The 26648-nt window shown below is 43.0% G+C and overlaps 1 protein-coding gene across 12 annotated transcripts in view; it reads right to left on the minus strand.

Annotated features, from left to right (window-relative positions):
* PALM2AKAP2 (PALM2 and AKAP2 fusion) overlaps positions 1-26648 on the minus strand; it is a 257742-nt gene that overhangs the window by 58512 nt on the left and 172582 nt on the right. The window lies entirely within an intron of this gene.

Genomic DNA, 26648 nt, shown 5'->3' on the forward strand with positions numbered 1-26648 from the left:
TCTCCTGATTTAAATTTGCCATCTTTGGGCATCCTACCTGTTCTCTTTGGTTGCATATCATTTTATTACCCCATTTTATTTGTGATACAAAAGATCAGCTTCCAAGTTATCTTTAGCAGCAGACAAACTGTGCAAGATCTCACATACTACACCAAAAATACACAGTGTCAGCAATATGAGGAGCTTGTCTGTTCCAATCACATGCCCTAAAGGCTAAGTATATTTCTATATAAAAATGAAAATGCTTGGAAAAAAACATGTAAGTTTTTACATGGCCCGAGAAGGAAGCCTGGAGCAGGCAAATGTAGAAAGCATCCAGTGGTTTTGTGGAAGAAAGTCAAGTTATCACGCATGTGAGCTGATGATTAGGTGCTGAGCCCAAAACTTTGTTCTTTTTTTTTTTTTCTTTTTTTTTTTTTCCCCATTTCTTCCATTTTGTCTAACAAAACATATGGATACTTTCACAATACTGTCTCCCTTACTCCTCAGTTATATCCTCTCTGGATATAACACTGCTGCTATTACTAAATGTCCATGTCTCTATCAAAAAAGTGCCATCACTGGGAAAACATGGTGTGTAGTCATTACAGCATCATCTAATACTCGATGCTCCATTGCAGACAGTAGTTCAGGAAGAGAATAGGCAAGATGTTTCTCAGTACCACATAGTTTTCTCAGTACTTACAAAAGCTTATCTCATGCAGAGAAGAAGCCTTTACTCTGAAAAAGAAAGTTAAAAACCAAAAAAGTTAACTAGATGACTATGGGCTGGACTAACAGTGTCTGCAAAGATGAATTCACATAAACAGCAGAAACTGAAAAACACTAGTTTCTACTTTCTGTTTGAAATTAAAAACTGTAAGAAAAATGGTAAGAAAAAGGGAAGTGTATACAAATGCCCTATATAGCAGCTGCACATGAGAGTGGCTCTTTAGCCTACATTTCCCAGAAGGAATGCATGACATCAGGAAGACCAAGATCTTATCATCCACTGGATGCAAACCTCCCTTGAACACATTGTTCTGTACACTGGTGATGAAACAGAAGAATGAATTATGAATTATTACATCATACAGAGAATGACTTCTCATGATGAAGACCTGTTAATGCTCAGCACCTTGCCAAACAAATCCCTGCCACCAAAAATGCAGGAAGAAGACATTTTGTAAGCCACAGTCCAGCTTTGGGATCTCAGTAACCTGGCCTTTTAATGCATGGCTCAAACCATGCTGAATTAAAAGGGCATCTAACTTTACAGTGCAACGAGCTTTTGACTGGGCTCATTCACTGGTAGTCACATGGCTCTCTGTAAGCAGGAAATCCTGAATTCTCACTCATATTCTTTTCAAATCAGATCTAACTGCTGCTTGCTCACCTTTTAACCTCTGAAAGACCAAAAGTCAAACACTTTTATAAGTGGGAAAGGTGACAAAAATCCTGAAACAATTGGTAGAACAGGAAACTCCCTTAAATTCTTCACTGTAACCAGGATTTTTTTATAGGTAATGAAATATATCTTTATATATATGTATATATATATTACATATGGCTTCCTAACTCAGTACCTCTGAGATCCTCATTGTAAAAAGAACAAGAGGAACACACCCACATCAGAAAGCACTCTAGGATAGATGTAAATTGTCTCTCCTGGAAGATACTGAATGACTGCTTAAATATTATTATTCTGAGCTTTTCTAAGGTGTCCCTCCCTAGGTAACATGCCAAAGTTGTTCCTCAGTTGCCCACATTATGCACTAATCATGAAAGTACAACCTCTTTTGGTTTGAAAGATATGCATAAAGTATCACAAGCACTTATAAAACCACAGTCTCAGGATCATGTATAGCATCTCCATGGAAAAACAGCCTTTTCATTTGCCCAGCAGCAGTTTTAAAGATGCTGGCACTGTGGTTTGGCAGTGATGCAAGGAGCGCAGGCAGCCACTCCTGGCATGGTCAGACGGCAGTGCAAGCCAGTCCTAATGGAGCTGCTGTGATCCTGCTCACCTCCTCCTGGGCCACGCTGGATTTGGCTGTCTGTCTAGTGATATGGCTGAAAAGTAACCTCGGTAAAAAGGAAAAAAAAGAAAAAGGCTAGTGTCTAGCTGCATTCAGCATCTAAGTGAACAAACACTAGCACCACCCTGAAACTTCCTACATGCAACGCTTATGTTGGGTGGTCAGTTACCACATGGCTGGCTAGACATCCCCCTTCCAACCCCATGGAACTGATGCAATTTGATGCAGTGTTTGTGAACAGTTCAATCCATGGATGTGCTTGCCATTTCCACTGTTCTCAGGCTCACTGCAGAACTGCTGCAGGAACTTTAATAAATGAATGTTGAGTTCACACTGATACAAGAAGGAAACAAGATCTCCCGTCATCCAGTCCCATCACCTGTTACCGCAGGAAAGCACGTCAGCTAATCCTCTTCATAAACTTAGTTGAGTTCTGCCCTAAAAACAGCTAAGAATATTTGTCCCCACAGTTGCCATGGAAGTGCTCGGCTGATCCTCAAGAACTGGCTTCCAGCTTCTCATCTACATTTACTAATGGCCAGTTTATCCCTCTTTGTTCTTTTGCCAGTACCGAGCATTTGCTTTAGCAACCTACTGCTCTTCTTGGTGTTTCCTTCCCTGATGCGTATATAAACCTCTGATGTATCCCAGTCCACATTATTCCAGACTAAACAAGTAAAGCTCCTATAATCTCAAATTGCATGTTGCGTTTTCCATCTCCCTGCTCTCCAAACTCGATCTGCATCCACAGCCCTGTCAAGCCATACTTCTGGAGCACAAGTGACCAGAAATGCACTGTTGCGGGTACAACCCTACCACCAGCATCTACAAAGACATTCATGTTTCTCTAACCCCTTTGGAAACGCCTCGAGTGGTAAGTGTTCATAGCTGAGGCTGGGAGAAATCCTCTTTGTATGGCCATGTGAGCAAAGCCAGCCCCCAGGCCACTCCCTGGAAAGCACGTACACAGAAAGCACACAGACGAGAGGGTGCTGGAGGTGCCAGCAGCTGGGTGAGGGTGCAGGGCACGCTCACAGTTGTGCTGCTCCCTTTCGACAGGGCTACGCCAATTAGAAGATGACAACAGCTGCAGGCAGATGGGCGCTTCAAACACAGCAATTTTCTCCAAAACGGGTAGCAGCAGCAACAGCTGTGCTTGAAAGGCAATCAGGCAGTGCACCAAGAAGCACAGAAAGTGTGTCGTCCTTCCCGAACCGCCTTGTACCCGCTCTCAGACGGGCTGACACAGTTTCTTACCCTCTATTTGTCTTCCAAGCACAAAGGACACTGTGCTAATGAGTGAATGATTAAGCACCAGCCATGCTACTCTATGCCCTGGATACGATTACCAAAGTTACAGTGCCAAGCTAAACACTTGCAGCTCATTTCCTTTGCATGAAACAGCATCAGAAGGGAAAAACAAAGCAGAGGATGCTCACGCAACCACTTTTGTTTACAAGGCAGAAGGTTTTCACAACTTGGGAAGAAAAACCCTTCTTCCTGCTGAGCTTTGCAGGAGAGCACAGACCAATGTCCCCATGAATGCGGACATCCCAGCACCATCCTCTGCCACCTCCTTCCGCCCTGCCTGCATGGCTTGGTGCTGTTGGCACAGCCTTGGGGCACACCAAGCAGTGCCGACGGCTCTCCGATGTGCTGGTTTCAGGGCTGTGAAGTAGAGAAATCCAACCTGGCGTGCAGGGGAACCCCTGCAGAGCTCATTCATGCATGGGTAGATGGGGCTTGGTGCTTTTTGCTGGGGCTGGGAACCCAGGTACAGAGGAAAACTCCTGCTCCTGTCAGGCTAGCTCAGAAACCAGAGAGGGCTTGCTCCCTCATAAAACTTCTCGTAAAACCTCAATCTTAGTCGTATGTGCACTGACTGTTCCAGTAGAAGAGAGCAAGCCACCCAGGAATAAAAAGAGGGAGAAGAGGAAAATGCAGCCCCGACCCAGTGCAGACAGGGAATGCTGTCAGGACAAACACAGCTTGGGCCATCCACTGTGAAGGGCACTTTACAGTAATTCACATAAAGCAGATAAAAGTCATCTGGAACAAAGCCATGCTTGCGAGGGGAAAAGAACACGGCTCTGAGAGTGGAGAGGAGGGATGGCTTTAAAGTCAATATTTCTTTTCTTTTTTTTTTTTTTAAGTCAGGAGGAAGAGTTGAGTTAAGAGCATGGAGTGGAATAGCAATGTTGTAAATGGGCATATGAGGCATCTTCTGAAAGTATGGATCTGCTAAGCATTTCTCAGCTCACCTCAAAAGGGAAGCCCAAAGAGTGCCAGCATTAACAGGTGAAAGTACTAAGCCTTACACAAAGAGAAAGTGAAGAAATATGGAAATCATAGGTGTAAGCTTACAAAAAGGTGGGGGAGGGGGTGGTGGATTTCCCTTCTTCACCAGCAGTGCACATCTCCTGGAGAAACTCTCATGCCAAGCACCTGAAGGAGACTTTTACTGAGCACATAGCTAATTGCTGCTACAGTTTTATTATGGCTTCTATTCTCTTTTTCCTAGGGGATAGGAGTAATACCATATATGGTTGAGCCAAATAATGGGTTGGATCACACACTCCCTTGGAGAAAAACCTGGCAGCGTGAAACATAAGCTGGAGATTCATCCATTTTTCCTTGGAGCTGGTAGATTTTGCATTGCTACATGAAAATCCAAAGTAAACAGTCTCTAAACATACCTTGTGTAAATCCAGCTGAGACCAGCTCCGCTCAATCCCAAATATTAAAAACCTGCAGTTTGTTAGCCTCATCCCTCCTAACTCCTTTATAGTTTTCTTCCCACCTTGTTTCGATATTTTGTTCTATTGCTGCACTGTGTCTATCCTTTCTGCAGTGAACTTCCACAACTAAAGGCCTCTGTCTTGACAGGTCCTTGGAAGAAAAGCTCTGCCTCCAAAGGACGTCTGCAGGCACTGTGCTCTGAATGGGCTAAAGTTGCGCCAGGGGAGGTTTAGGTTGGATATTAGGAAGAACTTTACTGAAAGGGTTGTTAGGCATGGGATGGGCTGCACAGGGAGGTGGTTGAATCACCATCCCTGGAGGTCTTTAAGAGACATTTAGATGTAGAACTCAGTGATATGGTTTAGTGGAGGACTTGTTAGTGTTAGGTCAGAGGTTGGACTCGGTGATCTTGAAGGTCTCTTCCAACTTAGATGATTCTGTGATTCTGTGATAAAGACCACTTCTGAACCACTACTGGATAAGAAACGTGGATCCTTGAATTCACCATGTGACAAGGAGGCATGGAGAAGTCTGTATTAACAAGAGGAGATACAAGACAACCCAATGGTCTTGGCAGCTTAGTTTTCACAAAGGTGAAACAAATAAGTAAAAATCAGTTGGACAAACACCAGTAAAAATAGAACCTTGTCTAGCTAAATTTATCTGGGTCATTTCAAGTAATAAATATTCCATTTGCTCAGCTTTGGTCAAATGTTACTCCAAGTTTTCCTAGTGTTTTACGCAGTTTATAACGATGTTCAGCATTGCCCTAGCCCATGCAGTCAGTACACAAAGTTTCATCCTATTTTAAATCTCAACAGCAGCAGCAGTCTCCCATCATGTGCAAAGCACTCAGTTGCCTTAGGGCACAATCTTTTCCTCTAATTCTCCAGTACAATGGTTCTTTTCTTGTGCCTTTTAGCCCAATCCCTCCAAAAGGGGAGAAATTCTGTAGCAGGATTTGTACAAATCCCCTCATTTTCTGTTCATTAATTAGTTATAAGGAAGCAGCGTTAACGTGAGCTATGAAAAGTTACTGCACTGCCTCTTGAGCCCCTAAATTCCTGAAACGAAGGCTTTCTGTGAACACCTCCTGCTCCCATCAGCGGGCAGAGGGTGCAGGACAGCCGTGTTTCCAACACGCACCGTGATCCATGCTTTCTTCACCGCAATGGCGTTTTTCCCTGGTGGCATTAATTGTGCTTTACTTACTTGTGAGAAGCCCAGAGCAAATGGAGGCCGGGCCAGACAGAGCTTTCTGTTATGCCAGATGTCACCACTGCAGGGCACAATTACGGGAAATAACCTCTGCAAAAGGGAGAGGAGGCAGAGCACTACACCAAGCACACCCAGCAACATGCAGATATTGTGTGTGCATGCCTTTGCATTTGTGTGCGAGCAAATACATTCCTGCCACGGCTGCCAACATTTTAATAGCAATTTTTCATGTAGCTTCCACAAAATTTCATGTTGTCTGTCAGGACAGATGAAGGCTGCTATTGCACAAGATTCTCACTTCTGATACAGAGCATTTTCAGAAGGTGAGAGCACTCAAGGCATAAACAAGTGCCTGGAAGCCCAGAAATGGCTTTTTACATGTACTGAGATGCCTTACTGTACTAAATCAAAGTATCTGCTACTGGTATTTGACTGGTAACTGTATGGTTATTGCACTGGCACCTCTGCCTGTGTGTGCTGTATGGATACTAGGGGTGGCTGATCATCACACAGCCACAAAGGCTCCTTTGGCTCCAGGCATTGAGACCAGCTGCTCTGCTCCTTCCACAGATGATTGTTGGGGCTGAAACACTGTCATTTGAGTACATATGAAGAGAGATGTTGATAAGTTAGTCTAAAACCCCAGATTTGGTTCAAGAGGTTGTTTTTGTGCATGCAGTTTGTGTCTGAGGTAGGATGTTCTTCATCAGTGCTTGCAGCTGCCATTTGCAGTGATGGACATATTATATATATATATATATGTATATGCTAGATTAGAGCACTTTAGATATAGACCAATCCTGTCTTTCACAGACAACCACCAACATTCAGATAAGAACCGAAATTCCCAGAGCTGAGTGTTGCTGTATATGGAGAGACTCTTGCCCTACATTTCACTTTGAAGTATTTTCTAAGGTGCAAGAATAAACAACTGCTACACAGCAAATGCATGAGAGTCAAGGTTCATGCAGCTAACCATTCAGCTAGCAGTAGGCTCTCATTCAAAACCAAACACATGCATTTTTAACTCCAGCAGTTAATACTATAACCGTGAGGCATAGATAAGCATAAGATAAATACAAGATATCTGATCTGGTTTTCAGTTGAAAGGCTAGAAACAAGCAGAAGGTGTATTCACACGTTTTTGTCCCTTAATCTTACATGCAGCACCCCAGTTTTGTCAGTACATCACTGGAACCTGTTTCACAGATACTCCCATCCTCGTGCAGAGGAAGGGAGCCCTGTGTTCTCCTATTACTGTTGCCATTGGCAAGGCAAGCTAAACACAGTCTTCCTACCTTGTGTAATTTGCCAGCAAAAGCAAAGCACAGGTGAGAGTGAAAGGTGCATGGAGACAGAGATTGTGCCTAACAGGAGTGCCTTTTGCTGCAAGTAGCCACGGTGCTGGCTGAGAGCAGCAGCCCACTTACTTCTGAGGGAGTCAGAGGCAACGTCTGAAAGGAAGCCCTGACGCCGTTTGATTAGCATTGTTTCAGAGTGCCTGGTTGAGCCAGAAAGGAAGCAGGCATTTGGTTTCTAAGGAGCACCACCAAAAAAATACCATCAAAACAAGATAAATGCAGCAGCCTGAACAAGTTTCTCAGCACGTAACTCCACCTAGGAACTGCTCTTACGACACAGCACTCTCCCGTGCTTCCCGGTCCACCCTCTGGGACCCATGGAGCTTGAGAAGCACTTCCACTGCTGTGATGTTTATTTTAATGAGCTTTTTGACGGCTTGTGTGGCTCGGTATCTATAGCAAAGCTGGCACACAGGGCTCTGACACACACAGCCCTCCCCGGGGCTCACCTGAAGGACCCTCCTCACCCCTTGGTGCTCTGCAAGCGTTGTTTCAGGGTGCTGGGTGGGAAGGCAGCACGGGCAGCCCACTGCTAAGCTCGCACCATCTTACCTCTCTGAGGTGTTTCTCAGTCTTCAGTGTGGTGCTGTGCTCTCTCCCCTAATTTGGCAAAGAAGACTACTCCTGAAAGACTGTCCAGCCCCATCTTATGTAGCCTACCAGCCTCAGGGAGTGATCACACCCAAACCATTTTTGCCTTCTCCATCTGTATTTATTGTTAGAACAGTTGTGGCTTGGTTACAACCATGTTTTGATTCCTGTGGCTTTTATATCAAGTGTGAGGGAGGAAGGTCAAGGTGAGTGCAAGCCTTCTTCATGTATGTAACTGTCAGTTAAGCAATAAGGTGTCTACATTCAGATGGTGCTGGTGACCAAGACCAAGAAACTAAGGCACATAAAATGAAGTTGTTGGTTGTACTTCCTTCTCTTGGATCACTTCTCCATGGCTGTCACTGGCTTATCTCCTTATTTCTAGCAGACCGAGCGTGGAAGTCTTCCTGGGAAGGAAGGTTGCAAGAACAGCTCCTTGAAAGCTTCCGATTAGGTTTGCATCTCACTCCATGGGCGAGCAGTTTCAGGCATTTGGGGTGCTGTGGGCATGCTGGTGGCACCTTCCCATGCTTCCCTCTGGAGCTCCCAACTGACTGGTGAAGGCAGGCAGAGGGAGCTGGGAATGAAGTAAGCATCACAGGTGCAGAAGAGCCAGAAGGGATCAGACACAGCAATTTCCCTTCAGAAGTGAAAGCTGATGTTAAGACTACAGAGGTGTACAAGGCAGAGAAAAAGGAAGCAAGGAGACTAATGAACAGGTGACATTCGTAACATTCATGTTTGTCACTGCATGTAGTTTTAACTAAGATATTAAAGAGCTCCAGCCGGCTGGAGAGAAGCATTTTGCATTGCACAATTCAAGCTAAAACCAAACATAAAGTAGGGAATATAACCTTCTTTATTTTATTTGGCTGAGCCTTACCTATTTGCGGGTTTTATAAATTTTTCTGACAGTCCCACTGTGGTTTTCCCTGATAACTCCTGGGGCTGGGGAGACAATTGTTTATGGGCAGAAGAAAAAAGAAAAGGAGGACAGATCAGCACAAATGCTTACTCTGAAGGAGACTAATAAAGAGTAGCCAATTGTGCCTGGCCTTCGTAGATGTTAGAGGGAAAAACAAACAAACAAACAGAAAATACTTTCTTGCCCATAACAGACTCTTGAATTTCCCCCGAAGAATCAGATTGGATTATTAACATAATTAGATTATATATCATATTGCTGTGCAGTTGGAACTGCTTGGCATCCTTTCTGCTTATTAAGGAGGATTGCTTAGCTCAGCACGGCACCACTTTCAGCAAGGCCACCAGTTTGGGGGCTCTTTGTGGATATCTGACTGCTGTAAAGGGCTCAGGGAAGCCTTTAAGAAAGAGCATGCACATTCATTCTTCTCTTGTGTGCTGGTGTCTTAAGAAGAGTCTGGGTGGGATGCTGTGGCTCTGTATTTTGCTCTTATCACCTTCATCATGATGGCTAATCAGCTGTACACAAATAATGGCAGTCTCTTTTGCAGTTGCTCCGTGGCTAAAGATGGCCTTGGAGCATCGTGGTAGGAAGAGCAGGAATTCATGAAATGCTTGACAAGTAGCTCAGCCACCTGTCTAGGAGGGGCAGGAGATGCTTGAAATTGTAACCTACCAGCCACATGTGGTAAGTGCCCTCTGTCCTCGAGTCAGTCCCCAGATCTTCCTGACACTTCACTTACCGCACCGTGTTACCTCTGCAGAACTGGCTGGTTGGGATGAACGACCTGTATGGCACCTCACCCACTTGATAATGGTCATTATCACTCCATGCTGAGATGGGTCAAAAGGAAAGCCACTCTCTTCTACTCTAAAGGGCAATTCTCAAACAGATGTCCATGCATAGGGAAGGGAGGTTGTTTGCCCTGCATGCAGGCCCCCAGCTGACGGTGCAGAGCTCTATCCCATGCTTACAGGCAGCAGCTGGCGGTGGTGTTATTCATCTCGGCAGGCAAGCTGAATTGTGAACAGGCACCGGGATTTTCTCCAGCTTGTGGGCTGGACTTCAGCAGGAATGTCTGCGTGTGACAGAAACCCCTCTGAGGGAGAAACTTGAAATGCTGCGCCCCTGTCAGCCAAGCCCAGGAGAACCTGCCAGCCCATCCCCATTTTTCTCATTCCTTGCTGCTCTCCCTACAAGAGCTGTTAATCCCTGTGATTTCTCACTGCTGAGGCGGAGGTCTCCCTGCCAGAGGGAACATAAGCTGTCTGATATATTTGAGGAGCACGATGGCAGAAGTGCTTCCAAAAAGCACCAACACGGGCCAGTTTTGCCTAATCCTCTAATCGCAGTTTGTCTCCTCAAAACCAGAAGCAGAACTTTGCGGACTTCAACGAGAACAAAGCCATGGTGCAGCTGAAATGCCAAGCACCTTTGCTAAACCCATACCCCACCTTAGGGAGTAGAAACTGGAAGGCCCAGAATGGCTACAGAAACAGCAGAGCACCCTTGGGGCACATCCACCCCAGTTTTTTTTCCATATGAAAGAAACACCTGAAGCAATGCCAAAAGCTGTGCCCGAAGGGTCTACTAGGAAAAAAGATGAGAGGATCTAAGCAGCAATGCTACCTCCCTTTGCCTGCCTCCCTTCAGAGGTCAAGTCCTGGAAAGCACTGATCTGCCATGTTGCAAAAGCCATCCGTGTTAAATAACAGCATGTGTGGTTCACTGCCTAGGTTTGTCAGTGCCCTCCTCACCACCTCCTGACGCTAAACACAGTTGTGTGTACTGAATTCTCCCCAGAGGGTACAAAGTGAAAAATTGCTGGGCCTCCCCTCAGTTCACAGGCATGTGACTGGCCTGTGTGACTGCCTCCAAGGTCAAAAGGAACTAGGGGAACATTTTTTACACTGTTATTGAGACATTTTAATAGGTTAATTACAAAGTAAGTGCATTTCGACATACAAGGGCCATTCTTAATGACAATTGCTCCAGTGTTCACTGTTCGCATGCTTCACCTTCGGCATCCTCTGACTCCTTCAGCTTCATTCAAAGAGTATAATATGCATATGAAGAGTTGTATTAGTCAAAAAGAACCCATTTCATATGTCCTTAGGAAAAAAAAAACAACGTATTCTGTTTTAAAAACAAGTATGCATCTAAGGGATAATTAGTATGAAAAAAAGAAAGTGATGCTCTTGAAAAGTGATGTGATACTATCTATGAGACAAAGTTCTTAAAACAATGTGCATAAGAGATTGCAAATAGAAGAATGTGCAAAAAAAAAAAAAAAAAAGAATTGTGACTGTATGGATATGAAGTCCATTCACGAACGCTTTGTGCAAAAAATCATCCAAGAAAAGTGTGGGTCTTCTTGACACCATTATTGCTTTGACTAAACAGTAATGACTAACATGAACTGATGCTGCAGAAAAAACATTTATGCATATTTCCAGACATGTTTAGGATCTTGAATCAGTTACCACAGAAATCATAGAATCATTAAGGTTGGAAAAGGCCTCAAAGATCATCTAGGCCAACCATCACCATACCACCAATGTCACCCACTAAACCAAGACCCTAAGCACCACGTCCAGCCTTTCCTTGAACACCCCCAGGGACGGTGACTCCACCACTTCCCCAGACAACCCGTCCCAATGCCTGACTGCTCTTTCTGAGAAGAAATGTCTCCTCATTTCCAACCTGAACCTCCCCTCGTGCAACTTGAGGCCATTCCCTCTAGTCCTATCACTAGTTATCTGCGAGAAGAGGCCGACCCCCAGCTCCCCACACCTTTCTTTCAGGAAGTTGCAGAGAGCAATAAGGTCTCCCCTGAGCCTCCTCTTCTCCAGACTAAACAACCCCAGTTTCCTCAGCCACTCCTCACAGGACTTGTGCTCCAGGCCCTTCACCAGCTTTGTAGCCCTCCTCTGGACATGCTCCAGGACCTCAATGTCCTTCTTGTAGTGAGGGGCCCAAAACCGAACACAGTACTCAGTTAAATAAAAAGGCCTACAAGCCTAAAAACTACAAGCTTCACTGTTTCTCACAGACTCACCAGTTGTGCTAGGAAAAATGTTTTCTTAGTTGTTATTTTTTTTCTCTCTTCTCATGGGTCCTATCAGTATAATGTTTAGATCTAAGAAAACTTCATCTCATATTTTTCTGTCCTTCTTCAAATCCCTATCGTAGCAACATTGCTTTAAGAGAAGAAAGTAAACTTAAGTCCAAGAAAGATAAGAGAAAATTTCTGCCTGTCTTTAAAGTGTACTGCTGATCCTTGGTGCCTGCCCATGTATTCTCATCCACTCTTTCTGAAGCTTGCTGACAATGGTATGAAACAATTGACTTTCTTCTATTTCCTTAACTTCCTCCTTGCTCATTTGGTAATTTCTGTCTCCCTTAAGACCATAAACTTTGATAACTGAGGTGTCTGCTTCAAAGCAAACACCACTTGGAACTGCAAGGGAAGCAAAGCAAGTGATTTAAGCACAGCATCACTTCTGAGTGAATGGGGTGGGAAACACCAATTACCTAAATCTTTGTGTCTCAGAAAATCCAGAACGACAGACTCTGATCTGTATTCCTAAAACATTTCTCTTGCTTTGCAGGTCCTTTTAGCAAGGCATTGATACTCAGGGAGCCTCTGAAACTTCCATGCTTCAGTAAGCAGATCTGGTAAACAATGTCATTGTTTCCTCTGGCACACTTATATTCAAATCCTTTACGTGCAAGGGGATGAGCTACCTTTTAATACACTTCTGTGTCTTCCAGAATGAGGAGCACATCCACCCCTCCTGGCCAGGGGGATGCCCAAAGCTCAGCTCCAACTTGTGCTAGCTGATATGCAGATGCTGGTGAGAATCACCTTCCTCCAGAATAAAGGGATAATGGAAGCGTTTGCCTTCTGATTTTCTTTCCAATGATTTTCAGTGCTTTTGTAAATCCATAAATGAACCACAATCTTGAGATGCAAAAAGTGTGCTCTGTGCTGAGAGCAATCAAAGGCTGAAAAGAAAGGCTGGCTGTGATCCGGCTGCCTTGCCTGATAGTCCCCTGGAGAGGACTATCCTGTATGAATTAAAAGCCTGATAATTTGCTTTGGTAGCTCAACAGTTTTTTTTGGGGGGCTCTCACTTGGCTCCTTGAAGGGTCACACTATATGAAACAAAAAAATGATATGGACAGTAACAAGAAAGCTAAAGTGCTCATGGAAGAGATTCTAAAGGACTAAAAGGTTGCACTAAGGCACCTGGACAACCTCCCCTCTCCTTTGCTTCAGCCCTTTGCTCCAGCAACACAACACATTTTTAATTTTCTACATAATGGCAGTATCCATCTTGCCTGTTTAATCTTCACAGAACAGAGGAAGACAAGCTTCACCTAAAAGTGATACTCTAAATAAGGCAAAACAATGTTTAAGACCAGAATCACCCAAGTTCAGCAAACCTCTCCTTGTTGTCTGAAGCACTGCTAGCAAGTTGGCTTCCTCCCAGAGCTCTTCAACACAACACCATTCCCCACGTCCTTCCAGAAAGGAAGGCAGCCAAAAACAGAGCCAATGTACCATATCCAATCTGCAAAAAGCATTGTTCCCACCAGCCCATTGTGTCTCATCTAGCTGACCAATTTTTTGCTTGACAGGGGTCTCTAAGTGTATACACCTTGACTTCCCTTACATTGGTTAAGCTATTATCTTGTTATGAACCTTACTATTAGCAACCCCTTTTGTCTTCTCTAGACTCTAGTATCTATCCCTGTGATTTATTTTATGCTGCCTTTCACACATTGAACAACCCTCCAACAAAGTAGCCAAAACACTCTTGACTTCCAAAGCTCCTGGAAATTTCCAGTGATTCCTGCCACAATGACTCCCTCATTCCACCAAAGCAACAAGCAATGAAAAATCACTTCTGGAATGACCATATAAAATAGAGATATTTCACTGTACTGTGTGAACCTTTAGTGCTGGTAAGCACCATGACATCATGGTATCAGGTATTTTCTGATATTCTTTCTGGAAAGCAGCTAGAGTGCAACCGTGTGTGACATAAACATGCAAAATATAACCTTTAGCCTCACTTGGCCCCGTTAGTCCTGAACCCTCCTCGCTTATGATCCCAGAACAGCGTGCATCGTATAACCAGTGTGCACTCTGCCATGCAAAGGGGATGCACGTTTGTTCACATGACGAAGGACGCCTACATTGTGGTGATGCAAAGGACAGAATTCCAGTTATGTGGCAGGATATGAACCTCCCATGATCAATACTAAACCGTTCATCTTGATTAACTTGTATCACCTCTTCCCATTGTATTCCTGCCCTGTCACAGCTTGGATGCACATCGGGGCACGCAGAAGACCACGTGGGGGTTGGTCTATTCTCCCATGTGCCTGGTGACAGGACGAGGGGGAATGGGCTAAAGCTGTGCCAGGGGAGGTTTAGGTTGGATGTTAGGAAGAACTTCTTTACTGAAAGGGTTGTTAGGTATTGGAATAGGCTGCCCAGGGAAGTGGTTGAGTCACCATTCCTGGATGTCTTTAAAAGACGTGTTGATGTAGAGCTTAGTGATATGGTTTAGTGGAGGACTTGTTAGTGTTAGATCAGAGGTTGGACTAGGTGATCTTGTAGGTCTCTTCCAACCTAGATGATTCTGTGATTCTGTGATAACATAAGCATCTCCTGTCACCTAACTCAGTTGATCGAAGGGATGGGATCCCTGCATTCTCTCATATGACTGGTGTGCCTTCATGTGTGTGACAGGGAAAGGGTCTGTAGTCCCTGTGGTTGGCAGGGTGCAAGTTGCCAGAGCAATTCAGCTACTTGCATGGGAGATGCTGGGTTGTACAGCACCATGAGTGGCTTCAAGGCAGGCATCGCAGCCCACTCTTGCCTGAAGCAGCTTTGTATGGGGGACAATCCCACTCCCCCACCCCTGGGAAATCAGAAATGCTCAAGCTCTCCCTGTTCAGCATGCTTGACCTACTGTGAACCCCCTCTTTTGCAGAAAGGGTCAGCTGTAGGTTAAGTAGACCATACTAGCAACTGCTCTAACTGTTGATATTATTCAGTCAACCCTGAATTTGTAAGAGATTTAAGGGCCCTTTCAGAACTGATCTGCTCCCCTGGAAGCAGGCACTGGGAGCACTGCTCTTGGTCTGCCAAGAACAGGTGTCGTATTTGTTGAAAACAACTCAAAGGCAAAAGATCCATTAACATTCTCGAACAAATCCAACAGTTTGCTCTGACAGACTTACAAAATCTTTCTTAAAAAAAAAAAAAAAAAAAAAAGGGATAAATAACACAACACAACCCTACAGGCAATTAAGTCCTGCCTTAGGAGACATTTCCATTGCTGCATTTTTTGAGTGATGTAAGAATAACAGAACATTGAACAATTTAATGGACTTTATAATTCGTAGGTGTAAACCTAGTGTAATAATCAGGTCATAAATCCTAGGGGCACATGGAGAACAACTAAGGAAACATGTTCCACATGAAGAGTCTCAACTTACCTGCTACAACAATGCAGGCAGTTTTATCTTTAAGGTCACCTCAATAATAAATTATTATGTTCAATTTAAAAACATCCTGTCTGTTCCTAACTAAATAAAATCTACAAGGCATGTGCTTTTAATATGACTCAACTTAGACAAAAATCTTCATGTGCATTAGGGCTACTTCACAAACACTCAGAAATCAACAGTGTGTAGACATCAGGTCTCCGCATGACCAAGCTTAGCCTTCCAAAACCACAGTATGCAGGTCTCAAGGATGCTGTGCATGCTGAATGCAAGAGCAGAACATAACCCAGACGCTGTAAAGGCAATGCTATAGAAAAAAATCAGCTTAATAATGTTAAACATATGCAACCAAATGATTAGTGGAAAACCCAAAGGCAAAAACATTTTGTCGTGACCTATTTTTGTTCTCAAATGTATTTCAAGAACTCCTCCTGGCTGTGTCTTTAAGTAAATTCAGAGATCTCAGCCATGTGCCATAGCCCTGGGTCTCTTATTTCAAAGAACAGCACAAAATGTGCATGACAAAACTTGCTCTGAAAGCACTTCAACAGCAATTCCCACTTCTAAATGGTGCGTAATGCTGTATTTTAACAATGCTTTCCTCCTGTATTGAACAAAACAGAGGTAATGAGCAGGAATTATCTGGGAGGTCTGTCTCATTGCCTGACACAACGATAATCTTTTGCTGCTAAATTCTGGTTCATAAACACACTGACAATCTCCAGTGTGTGTTCACACTTGTCCTGTGGTCAAGTCGCCCTTAGTTCATGTATCCTTGTATCAGGAACAGCACGATTTGATCTGTTTGAGGGACACGTGCAACCACTAGGCAAACCACTACTTCACTAAAAGAGACACTTGAAAATACTTTATGCACGCTGTGGTCATTTTGAATTCTTCACAAAAATTTCTAGGTTTGCTGTCATTTCAGACTGGCTTTGCGGCATTTTTCACTGTTCTACGTTTATGGTCATGATGCCCTCAAGAGGCTTTCCACATTGTGTTGAAGATGCCAGGGATGCTGAAGGACATATTTAGCTTAGTTTTTGGAGAGACCTCAGGTACATTAGATGCCAAACTCTGCTCTTCTAAACCTGCCGTTAGGACCCTGTGTGTCACTTTTCTAGGGGTCTCCCAGGGGCTGTGGGTGGTAGGCTGTGAATGACCATGGTGTGTCCCACTCTCTGCAAGCACTGCAGAACATCAGCAAGCTTGTATATAGTCTACTTGTAATTAAAAGATCTGCCATCACGGTCAGTGACTTTTCTTGCTCAGGTCAGACTCTTCAGTAGATGTTGTTGGATTAATTATAGCAATGCATAATTACAGCAGCAATCCAAATTGGCCAAATGAAAACCCTGTTTGCTGCAGCTTCTCTCCTGCATCTGTCTATTTCTATGAACTCCAACCAAGCCATTAACCACAGAAGAGACAAGCTGATAACAAACAGTAACTCATGAGGGATATCCACCACAAAATATACAGTGCTGTACGAATATATAAATGCACTGAGATGAGAGCCACTATCTCTTGATTGGTAAAACATGTCAGCAGCTGGTACTGCAGGAAAATGAGACGTGACTCAGCAATTAATGATGGCTTTTCCCCTTCAAGTCTGTGTTCATTTAAATTTTTTTTAGGACTTCCTAGCAGTTTGGTGAAGAAAGAGTTATTCGTAATTTAGATTACTAAGGCCACCTGCAGTATATAGAATAGTTACAGCAGTGACACACAGTAAAAAGAAAACACAATCTAACTATTCGCCAAGCTACGAACAGCACCTGGTTAACACAGCTTTTCATTTAGTTGTTGCTATTGAGTTAAAAGTGGAAAATACAAAACCAGATTTGTTTTTGCTTTTGCAGAACCTCACGGATCAGATTTTAGCTTCTAAAAATCAATACTGAAGTACCTCTAATCTTGCTTCCTTCTTATCAAAACTTCTGACGTTTATGAGGTTCAGACAGATGTCACTTATTTTCACCTATTTCACTATGAAATACAAAGTAATTTAGAAATGATTTGTGACTTTTGAAGACTAAGTAAGGGGGGTGCTACTATGCAAGAGACAGATTGCAATCACTGCATTTCTTACTTTTGCTTGACTCCCTGAGAGAAAGGGCATCTTAGATAAGCATTCTAAATTTATTTAATCTGTAACAAGTAACATCAAAATATTTGAGAAAATACACATTTTCTAAGTCCCAACTTTTATTTATCAAAAAAAAGAAAAGAAAGGAAAAGTTAGCAAGCTGTGCAGGAAGAGAGCAAGCTGTTTTGTTTTTGGACAATACAAAACATATTTCTTTGAGACTAACAAAAACATAATATAATTTCCTCTGTCAGGTTTTATCTTGCATTTTCCCATATATGAGAACTGACTTCTTCCCTTTTATGTAATCAAACAAAATTATTATTTTTTTTGAGCTTAGAATAGGCCTTCTTCTGGGAATTATAGCCAAACAATATAAGTGGTACACAGAACCATAAAGACACACAACAACAATAATATTACAGCCAGAGAAATGCAGCAGGTGATATTCTGGTCACGCTGGAGTCAACAAGGTGTTTGCAATTAATTTAATTAGGAAGAGGACTTCATCAGGTGTTTCTGCTGGTCTTAGGGGTGGCTGAGCAGGTCACGGGCATAAGAATTCATATGCAGGGAAGCTGGGCCCTGGTTCCTCAGGCCTGTTCTGTAATTATGTTTCTCTTCAAAAATAAGCGATGTTATTTTCATGGGGAGAAAAAAAAAAAAAAAAAAACAACCAACTTTGGGCCTGATTTTGTAGTTCCATGGCACGGCATGGGATCTCACAGAAGCAAATGCAGGGGAGCTGGCATCCTGTTTTTCCAAGGCACTATTCTGAGCAATTACAGTGGATACAGCATTTTGCTTTTAAAACCTGCTTTCTAAGCATGTGATCCTGAAGTTCTCACTCTCTCACTCATACATGTAAAACCAGGGAATGAGAAACAGAAGCTCAGGTTTAGCACAGATTTGCATTTAGTTTAGGACTTAAAAGATCTCCTAGCACTTACGTTCTCCCAAATACCAAAGATCATTAGCATTAATTTTATTTTCTTCCCTCATCAACCACTACATCTACTGTCCTTGCCATATATAGCTGCCTTTATCTGCTTGCATAAAAGGCACATCAAGATGGAGAAGTGCCTGTGTCAGTCTCAGACGTTTTTAGAGCAGGACTGTGCTACCATCGTGCCTTGATGATAATCCTCAAGTCTTTTTCTTGCAGCTCTGTTAATGGAATAACATCCCATTTGTATGAGGGCAGTTTTCAACAAAATCAGGATCTACCCTCTGGGATTCATATGCTCTCGCTTTAATTAAAAAGAAATCCCATTAAAACCTGCCAGTACCACAAGTGAATCAAATTAATTAAAAAAAGAAAAACAAACAACAACATGGGGAAAAAGACCATTTTCAAGAGAAAACAATTACAGCTTAAATCTGTACACTTTTAATAGTATGAATTAAAACGTATGGCTTGGAAGTATTTTCCTCAGGTCTGAGGAAATCTACTGAAGTGGTGGTGTAGCAGTGAGCAACACTGGGACCACTTAATCCACCCCAGGGAAAGAAATATTGCTTATTCTTAAATCCAATCTACTCCAAACTGCACACATGCTAATGATGGTCATAAAAATTTTACTTCTCATGCAGAAAATGGTTAAATATTTACTTCCTAAAAACAAACAAACAAACAAACAAAAAAAACCCACCAACAACAAAAACAAAACAAGAACAAGAACAAACCCAGAAGCAGAATAGAATAGAATTGCTCCACTTACAAACAGAATCACATATGGGATATCTTTGTTTCAAAGCTTTCAATAACCGAGGCAGGATGTGTTTGCTCTCCACTTCCTACTGTTAAGGAGTATGGGTTTGACCCTACTCTTCCAGCTGAACTTTGCAAGGGTGTGCAATTGAACGAGGTGAATGGTGACAGAAGATCGGACACCAATTAAGCTCCCACTGGCTCCGATTGTGGGGCCCTTCACCTGCAGCTGAAGAGCCAAGGAGGTTGCAGAGAGTAAAAAAGCTGTACGGCCTGGGTCTGCTGGCCAGGCTACACGACTGGGGTCAGGAACTGGAAGTAGCAAGAGACTGCAGAATACCACCACAGCACTGGCAATACATCGCCAGTTTTGAAAGCACAACCCGTGGTTGTTTCAGGGAGCAAACCTGTGTGCTTGCAGGGGCAGGCGTGGGAGCCACTCAGGCCAGCGAGAGCAACGATTCCTCACGTGGCCAAGGAGAAATGGAGAGCCCAGACCGTCCCTGGGGAGGATGCTGGCTTCCTGCTCAGGCCACCCCACCCCTGTCCCGGTGGCAGCCAGGGATGTGGGAGAAGGTTCGCAGGGCCCCCCAGCACCACGTCACGGGGCGGGAAGAGGCTTTCTCTTGGGTCCCAGGGAATACTCAGACGGACGTGGGCACACCTACACAGGGCTTCAGTCCCCCGGCCACCGCTGCCCTGCTCGTTCCTCCAGCTGAGATGCTGGCTGTGCCATGACGGCCACAGCCGTGGTGCAGAACAAGATATTAACTTAATTAAGCAATGCCTTGACAGCCATATCTTCAGTGCAGAACGTGATATTAACTTAATTAAGCAATAAATTACTAAAGCAGATGAAAGCTCTGACAGCTGTCCAAGCTTGGCTGCATTACCATGAAGCTGAGCTTGCTTCCCCCTAACTTCTGACATGGAGGATAGAGGACATAGCAGGGGCGGGGGCTGCGGGAGTAACCTCTTCCTTTGCCTTACTGGAAATGGGTGTTTGCAGCGGAAAGATGCTGTCTGCACCATGGGAGAGATGAGACCATTGGCTGTGGTCTCTGAGCTTGGTCCAGATATTGCCAACTCAATCAACTCTCATTTACATTTCCATGTCCCACTTAAAAATATTGTACGCCATGTCCACAGCTTCATCCCTCCCTGCTCTGCTCTGGTAGCCCAACTACTGGCAACCAGCCCCACTTCCAAATGTCAGTGACCTCTTCCAGTGAGGAAAAAGCCACCGTAGGTGCAGCCACACTGCCACAATCCAACCATCCCTTCTCCATCTGTCATTTCCATGCTCAGATATTGTTCCCATGAATACTCTTTGTGCTAGACTTCCCTGCAAGCAGAGCAGGTGACTGCCAGGGTGTATCTGGGAATCACAGACATCATCCTCAGAAAGCTGAGTACACACAGGGGGATGAAAACAAACAAACAAACAAACCACTATATGCGTGGGTTTGATATCACAGTGGGAAGGAAAAGCCAAGTAGGAAAGGGTGCTGCCTTGGCTAGATATAAAACACTTTTCAGATGAGGCCAGAGATCTTAAGAACTCCAGGCTATGACAGTCTCCTTTGCAAATTTGTCCAGCCACCCTTATTTTCTGATGGGAATCTTCTTTCCACTTCTCTTCCAAAACCTATGCAAACTACTGTTCCTTAACATACCACTGAAAATAAGTAAATGCTCACAGAAAGCATAGGTATCAACTCACCGTGGAGAGCAGCATGTTGCAGATCTCTCACTCTGCCTCTCCCGCTCTTGTCCCTTCACTCAGAAACCCCCAACATTTTGGGAAAACTCCCACCGACTTGGAAAAATCATAAAATATGGACTGCCCACTCTCACCTTCCATGGCATGTCTGGTCTCTCATCCCGATTCTCTGTGTAAACCTAAACACTAGCATGTAGACCATAAACCTAAATGTGGCACTAGCACGTAGGCCACAGAATCCCTTTTACCTCGTTCTGGTAAGATAGTGTTTTTCCCCATGGACTTACCACTATTGCAGCACCATTCATGACACAACAGGACATGGAGGAGATAACTACTCTTGGCTGTGCCTGCCTCACAGGACTGCTCATCAATCCAGGTGGCAAGGCTGGACACCAGCTGGGGTCATGGCACCAGGATGGATGGCAAAGTTTGGCCTGAAGAATCTTTGTTGTTAACAGCAAAGGACCCTGTCTGCTCTGCAAGACCCAGAGCATGCTTGGAGGGAGAAAAGAAGTGCTTGTAAACTTACATAATTTTACAGAGCAACACAAAGGACTTTTGTCCACTAATTCCTTTCATGACATGTCCGAGTCCTTTCCTTTCAAACCTTTCCATAAGGCCAGCACTAGAGAGGTGGAGAGGAAAGGAGATGGGGTCTGTTCACGCTTACCAGAAGGCACAATCAGAGTCCTATCAACAGCAAAAGAAATGTTGTCATCACTCATTAACAGATTAGAAGACATGTATGATAGTTTTTGTAGAGCGTGTGGATTATGGACCATCTGTCGGTTTGTTTCACCCTGGGTAGCACATGTGAGCATTTCTGATACATGTTCGGCTCAGAGAAGCATGCTCAGACTGCATTCCCCAACTGCCTTCCTTTCCATGGACATGGGTGAGTGACCTTCCCTCCCATGGTCATTTTTCACTGCTATCAGCAATCCCTCCACTTTCTGAGATGGCAAAGTGCACTTTGGGGAGAATGTGTGAGCTTCAGTCCTACGGATTAAAATTTGGCCAGTGCTGGACCTGAGGGATAAGTTTTAAAAGTACACAGAAGCACAAGGAAGCAAATCCTCAGTCAAAATTTTATTTTCTGCCTTCTTCAGATGCAGACCCAACAACTGCAAAAAATGTTCGGAGAACAGCTAGCTGACAACAACTCACTGCTCTCTTTCAAAATGCTGACTTGAACAAGAAAGTATTTCTATTTTGGTAAGACTTTTCTCTTAGACATTCTGCTTTGTTCATGTTTACCACTACCGTAATATTTCGGCGATGATCCAGTTTTAAGCAGCATGCAACAGGTAAGTTAATTCAGACCTAAAGACCTCAGGCAGCTTGCCATGGTCATGCTAATTAGTTGGCTGAGCAAGGGGTATGTTAGCTTTATAAAAAACACTTACAGACTTCAGTTGTACCAACACCAAAAATGCTACCATGAAAAAGCTGAAGCATGGACACCATAAAAAACCAGTGTATAAAAATGAGCAACAGAAGACAATACACTGATCAGAAAGACTCCAACTGTATGGCGACTAGACAAAATCAAGGTTTTATTACAAATGGCTTCTGACCAAGATAATCCTCACCAGCTGTACTAGGGAAAATAATTTGAAATTCAAGTGAACACAAACTCGGATCTGATTTCAAGGAAAATTTCCATATGGAAAAAATATGAAGAACTGGTAAGTAATGGATATATCGAGGACTTGTAAGGTTCCAAGCTGGAAAATGTATGCATGACAATGGTGAAAATTCCAAACTGCAGAGGATTAAATGTAACTGGGTTTGAAATTGCTGATAAGAAACCTTAAGTTCCAAGGCAAATGAAACCATATTTGAGTAGAAACTTCTCCATCATAGCACTATTTCCCTAACTGCTGAAGCTACAACACGTCTGTGAGACTTTACTGATTCAAACTTGTGTCATTCACTGCCTGTACTCTGGGATTTGCAATCATTTTTGTGCAATGCTGTCCCACATATTTTCCATTTAGCTTCTGTTGACAGATGTCAACCTTCAAGATTTTTTTCTCTGCACATTCAATACTGTCCCAGTTATGCCTCTCTAGGGAAATTTCAAAAATTTTCCAGTGAGTTGTTTTAATTGACTAAATAATAGTAAGAGTCATATGACACAACATTTTCTCCTAGCTTTCGATGATCCTTATAAACTTGATCAATTTTATTTTCTGATCTAGAGCACTGACAGATTGTTCGAAAACAGCAGTAGTGGCCTTAATCAGATTTTAGACCAAGCTGCTTCTGTCTCTCTCTCTTTCTCTTTCTCCCTCTGCCTCTAATTTCAGCTTCTTATCTTAAATCATTCATGCCATCTGTAGGGGAATGCCAATTAAATCCAAATCTATCTGACATCAGCAGAAAACTTTCTGCTAGCTTCAGTGTTCCTGCACAGCTTCTGCTTCCTGGCAAGACTGCTGGAAACTCTTCTTGAACAGGACATAGTATAGGCACAATTTGATAGGCATCTCTTTCTTTAGGATGAAATAGGCTTTAAAGAATACATCAAAATGGGTGGTTAATCAAGGAAGCTATAAATGCTGCGAATGAAATGTTCAGCATGCACACACCTTTCCAATTACATCAGTGTCTCAAGACCAAGAGAAGTGGTGGTGCACCATACATACACACACATACTTTTCAATCACATACTCATCTGCACCTCTCTAATTAAAAAAAGTCCATATGCAACAGCAGATGCATAAGTGAAAACAGTTGTGTGAAAAAGAGACACATCAATGTGAAACCCCCTTTACAGATCTGCTTGATGTGGTTGGCACTGGAGACAACAAGTTGATGCAGAAGTCAAACATTTGAGAAGGAGCTGAAGCTGCTCACATTTTGGGAGCGTTAGATTCTAACTAGGAAATTAAGGGGAAACTTAGTTTGAAATTAAGTACACTGTACCCTCTTCCTGCAGAATCCCTTGAAAATTGCTCTGGCTAAATCCCTGATTCAGCCTTAAAATCCTCATACTTCTGTACTTAGCTTGTTATAGTCTCTGTATCAGATCATGTGAATAAGAGGTAACTAAAATACACCAATTCTGAGAATATAACATATTTAAAAAGTTAACTTTTGTTTGTTCTTACCTGTGTACATTCATTTTTACAGGATGTAGGCAATGTTTTACAATGTCTATACTAAAAGCAGTGCCTTTAACTTAATGTGCCATATTCCTTTAATCTCCTCTTCAAGAGATCAAAGCATCTGGTAGACACAGGAACGCTCTGGGAGAGCTGTAAGAACTAACTATGAGGTCTCGTTAAGTCATTATAAACCTATGTGCCTCCAGAGAGGCTACTGCAGATTCAAAAACCTGCCCTACCACAATGGGAACAGGATAAAGCCATGAACTCCCATTCTGCTTTGATTACTGTGGCATATGGCAACTGAGCCACGGTCCAAACTAACAAATTGCTGGGCTTTGGATCAGCCCACACTGTCATCTTGCACCTTTCATGGTAAGCCAAAAATTGGTGAGCACGCAGGTAACTATTCCCTTACCGCTCAGCACAGCTGCTGCACAGCGCATTCTCACTGCTTCCCCACCCATGTCAACTGGGGTTGCATGATTCAAGCTGGTAATTAAGAGTACAAAACAATTATTCTTCCTGACATCATCCCAGCCTCAGACCATGAGAGCTTCCTCTCGCCCTGCCTCTGCCTCACTGTTTCCTCCAACCACTTCCCAAGCTTAATCTTATGACAATGTCAGGGTGGAGTAGCTCAAGCCCAGAACCACCACTAAATGCTACACATGTGAAACTATTAATACAGTTCCACCTGCAGCTGAGGAATACCCATTTTTAGGAATGCGGAAGGCTGGGTGTGTGACCGTTACGAGCAATGAGCTCTGGTGCAAAGGAAGAAGGCTGGTAGCCTTTGAAGGCTCCTTTTAACTACTCCGACTGGCTGGTCCTTCAGGCAGGTACAGTTGTGACTCCATACTTTACATTTACAAGTATGTCAACAGGGACAGGTAACCTAGGAAGATGAAATTAAGAACCTGCCCCACATCTTGACTCCTTTTCCTCTGCACTCACGGCAGAGGAGCTGACTTATCTATTGTCAAATCAAGACCTGTAGAAACCTCAGCTTGTCACTCACAACCATTAAAGAAGTTTTCAGTTTGAATTATACTAGAGCTAGTATGCATGAAGACAAAATGAGGGAGTACTTTGCTGGGACTTGTCAGCCCTGTAGAGTCTGTGGGTAGACACATTTACTGAGCAACAAGACCTATACACTTTCTTTATTCTCTCTTTTGTCTACTTAGGATTTTGGGACAGAAGCTGTCAATTATAACCAGTTTATAAAGCTACTAAAATCCAACTTCCAATCTTAATTACGGATGCTGCAATGAACTACTCAGAACAGCATTGATGTATTGGTGATATTTCACACGAGTGGTAACAGAAAACTAGACCATCAGTGAAATGAATTAAAGAAAATTTCAGATTTGAGTGAAATGCCAGAGAAAGAGCTTGGAATCTGCATTTCTGCAGTAGCTTGTGTCTGTGGGAAATCACGTAGGGACCAAGGAAAACATGAAAAGCTGAGATGTTGGGCCTACTCACAGTCTGAAAATATAAAATAAAATAAAATAAAATAAAATAAAATAAAATAAAATAAAATAAAATAAAATAAAATAAAATAAAATAAATGCACAGGGCACCGCAGGATTCAGCCTTTGCTGCCAAGTGTGCACTTCAATAACAAATAACTTCAACACAAGCTAAAAAAAGGTAGCATCAAACCTGAATTTAGGAGTCTTGTCTGATAAATACAGAAATGCAATACCCTTAATGAGAATTTTCCCATTCCCTTAATGTGAGCTAAATAGGACCAGGAATGAACATCTTGTATCGGATGTCAGATGCCAGTGATGCTTTACTTGGTTCAGAAACCTCTAATGAAGAAGCAGAATGCTGTAATTGCTACTGATTGACAGAATCAAATTGTAGTCATGCTCCTGAGAAAAAACACAAGACAGTACGCTGAGTGGCATCAGTATTTTCCCAGAGCAAACTCAGTTATCTGTTGAAACAGACAGTAGCCTTGCTACTTTTTTCCTTCTCAACAATATCAGTTTACAGCTCAACAACACAAGGGTGGAGGAGGAAATTCCTTTATTCTCACCTTCCAAAAAAAAAAAAAAAAGTTCCTTTTCAAAAAGCTTTAGTACAATGAATTTGTCATCAATTGTTTGCAGGAAACATCTCACATTTTTTCCTTCTATGCAATGAGTTTGATCCCAGCAGGTTGACTTAATTTTATAAAGAAAAAAAAAAGCCACATACATATGAAAGGACAGGCAAGAACCATGGTGACGCCCACCAACCTCAATAAAAGTAACTACACAATGCTCATTTAAATGTATAAGCATAGGACCATTTGGCCTTAAAATTGAGAAAAAGCGTACGCAACTTCACCAAACAACATTAACGAAAGCAGTGAGCAGCGAGTGCTTATTCCATTCTGACAGGTGACAAATTTACCACTGCAAGGAGGGAAAAAATAACAGCATACTGGCAGCATTCCCACTACAAGACTGGACTAACAGACATTCCGAAATATCTTTTAAATTGTGGTGTTAAAAGGTGTTGTGAACAAACGCTGAGGTTTACAGCAACAATAATGGAGCATGAAAGAGCAAGAATTTAAGGATAAAAACAAAATCTTTACTAATTTCCTTTAAGAGATTTCCTCCAATAT

Source organism: Anser brachyrhynchus, assembly GCF_964034855.1.
Source record: "Anser brachyrhynchus genome assembly, chromosome: Z".
In the NCBI taxonomy this organism is placed as follows: Eukaryota; Metazoa; Chordata; class Aves; order Anseriformes; family Anatidae; genus Anser; species Anser brachyrhynchus.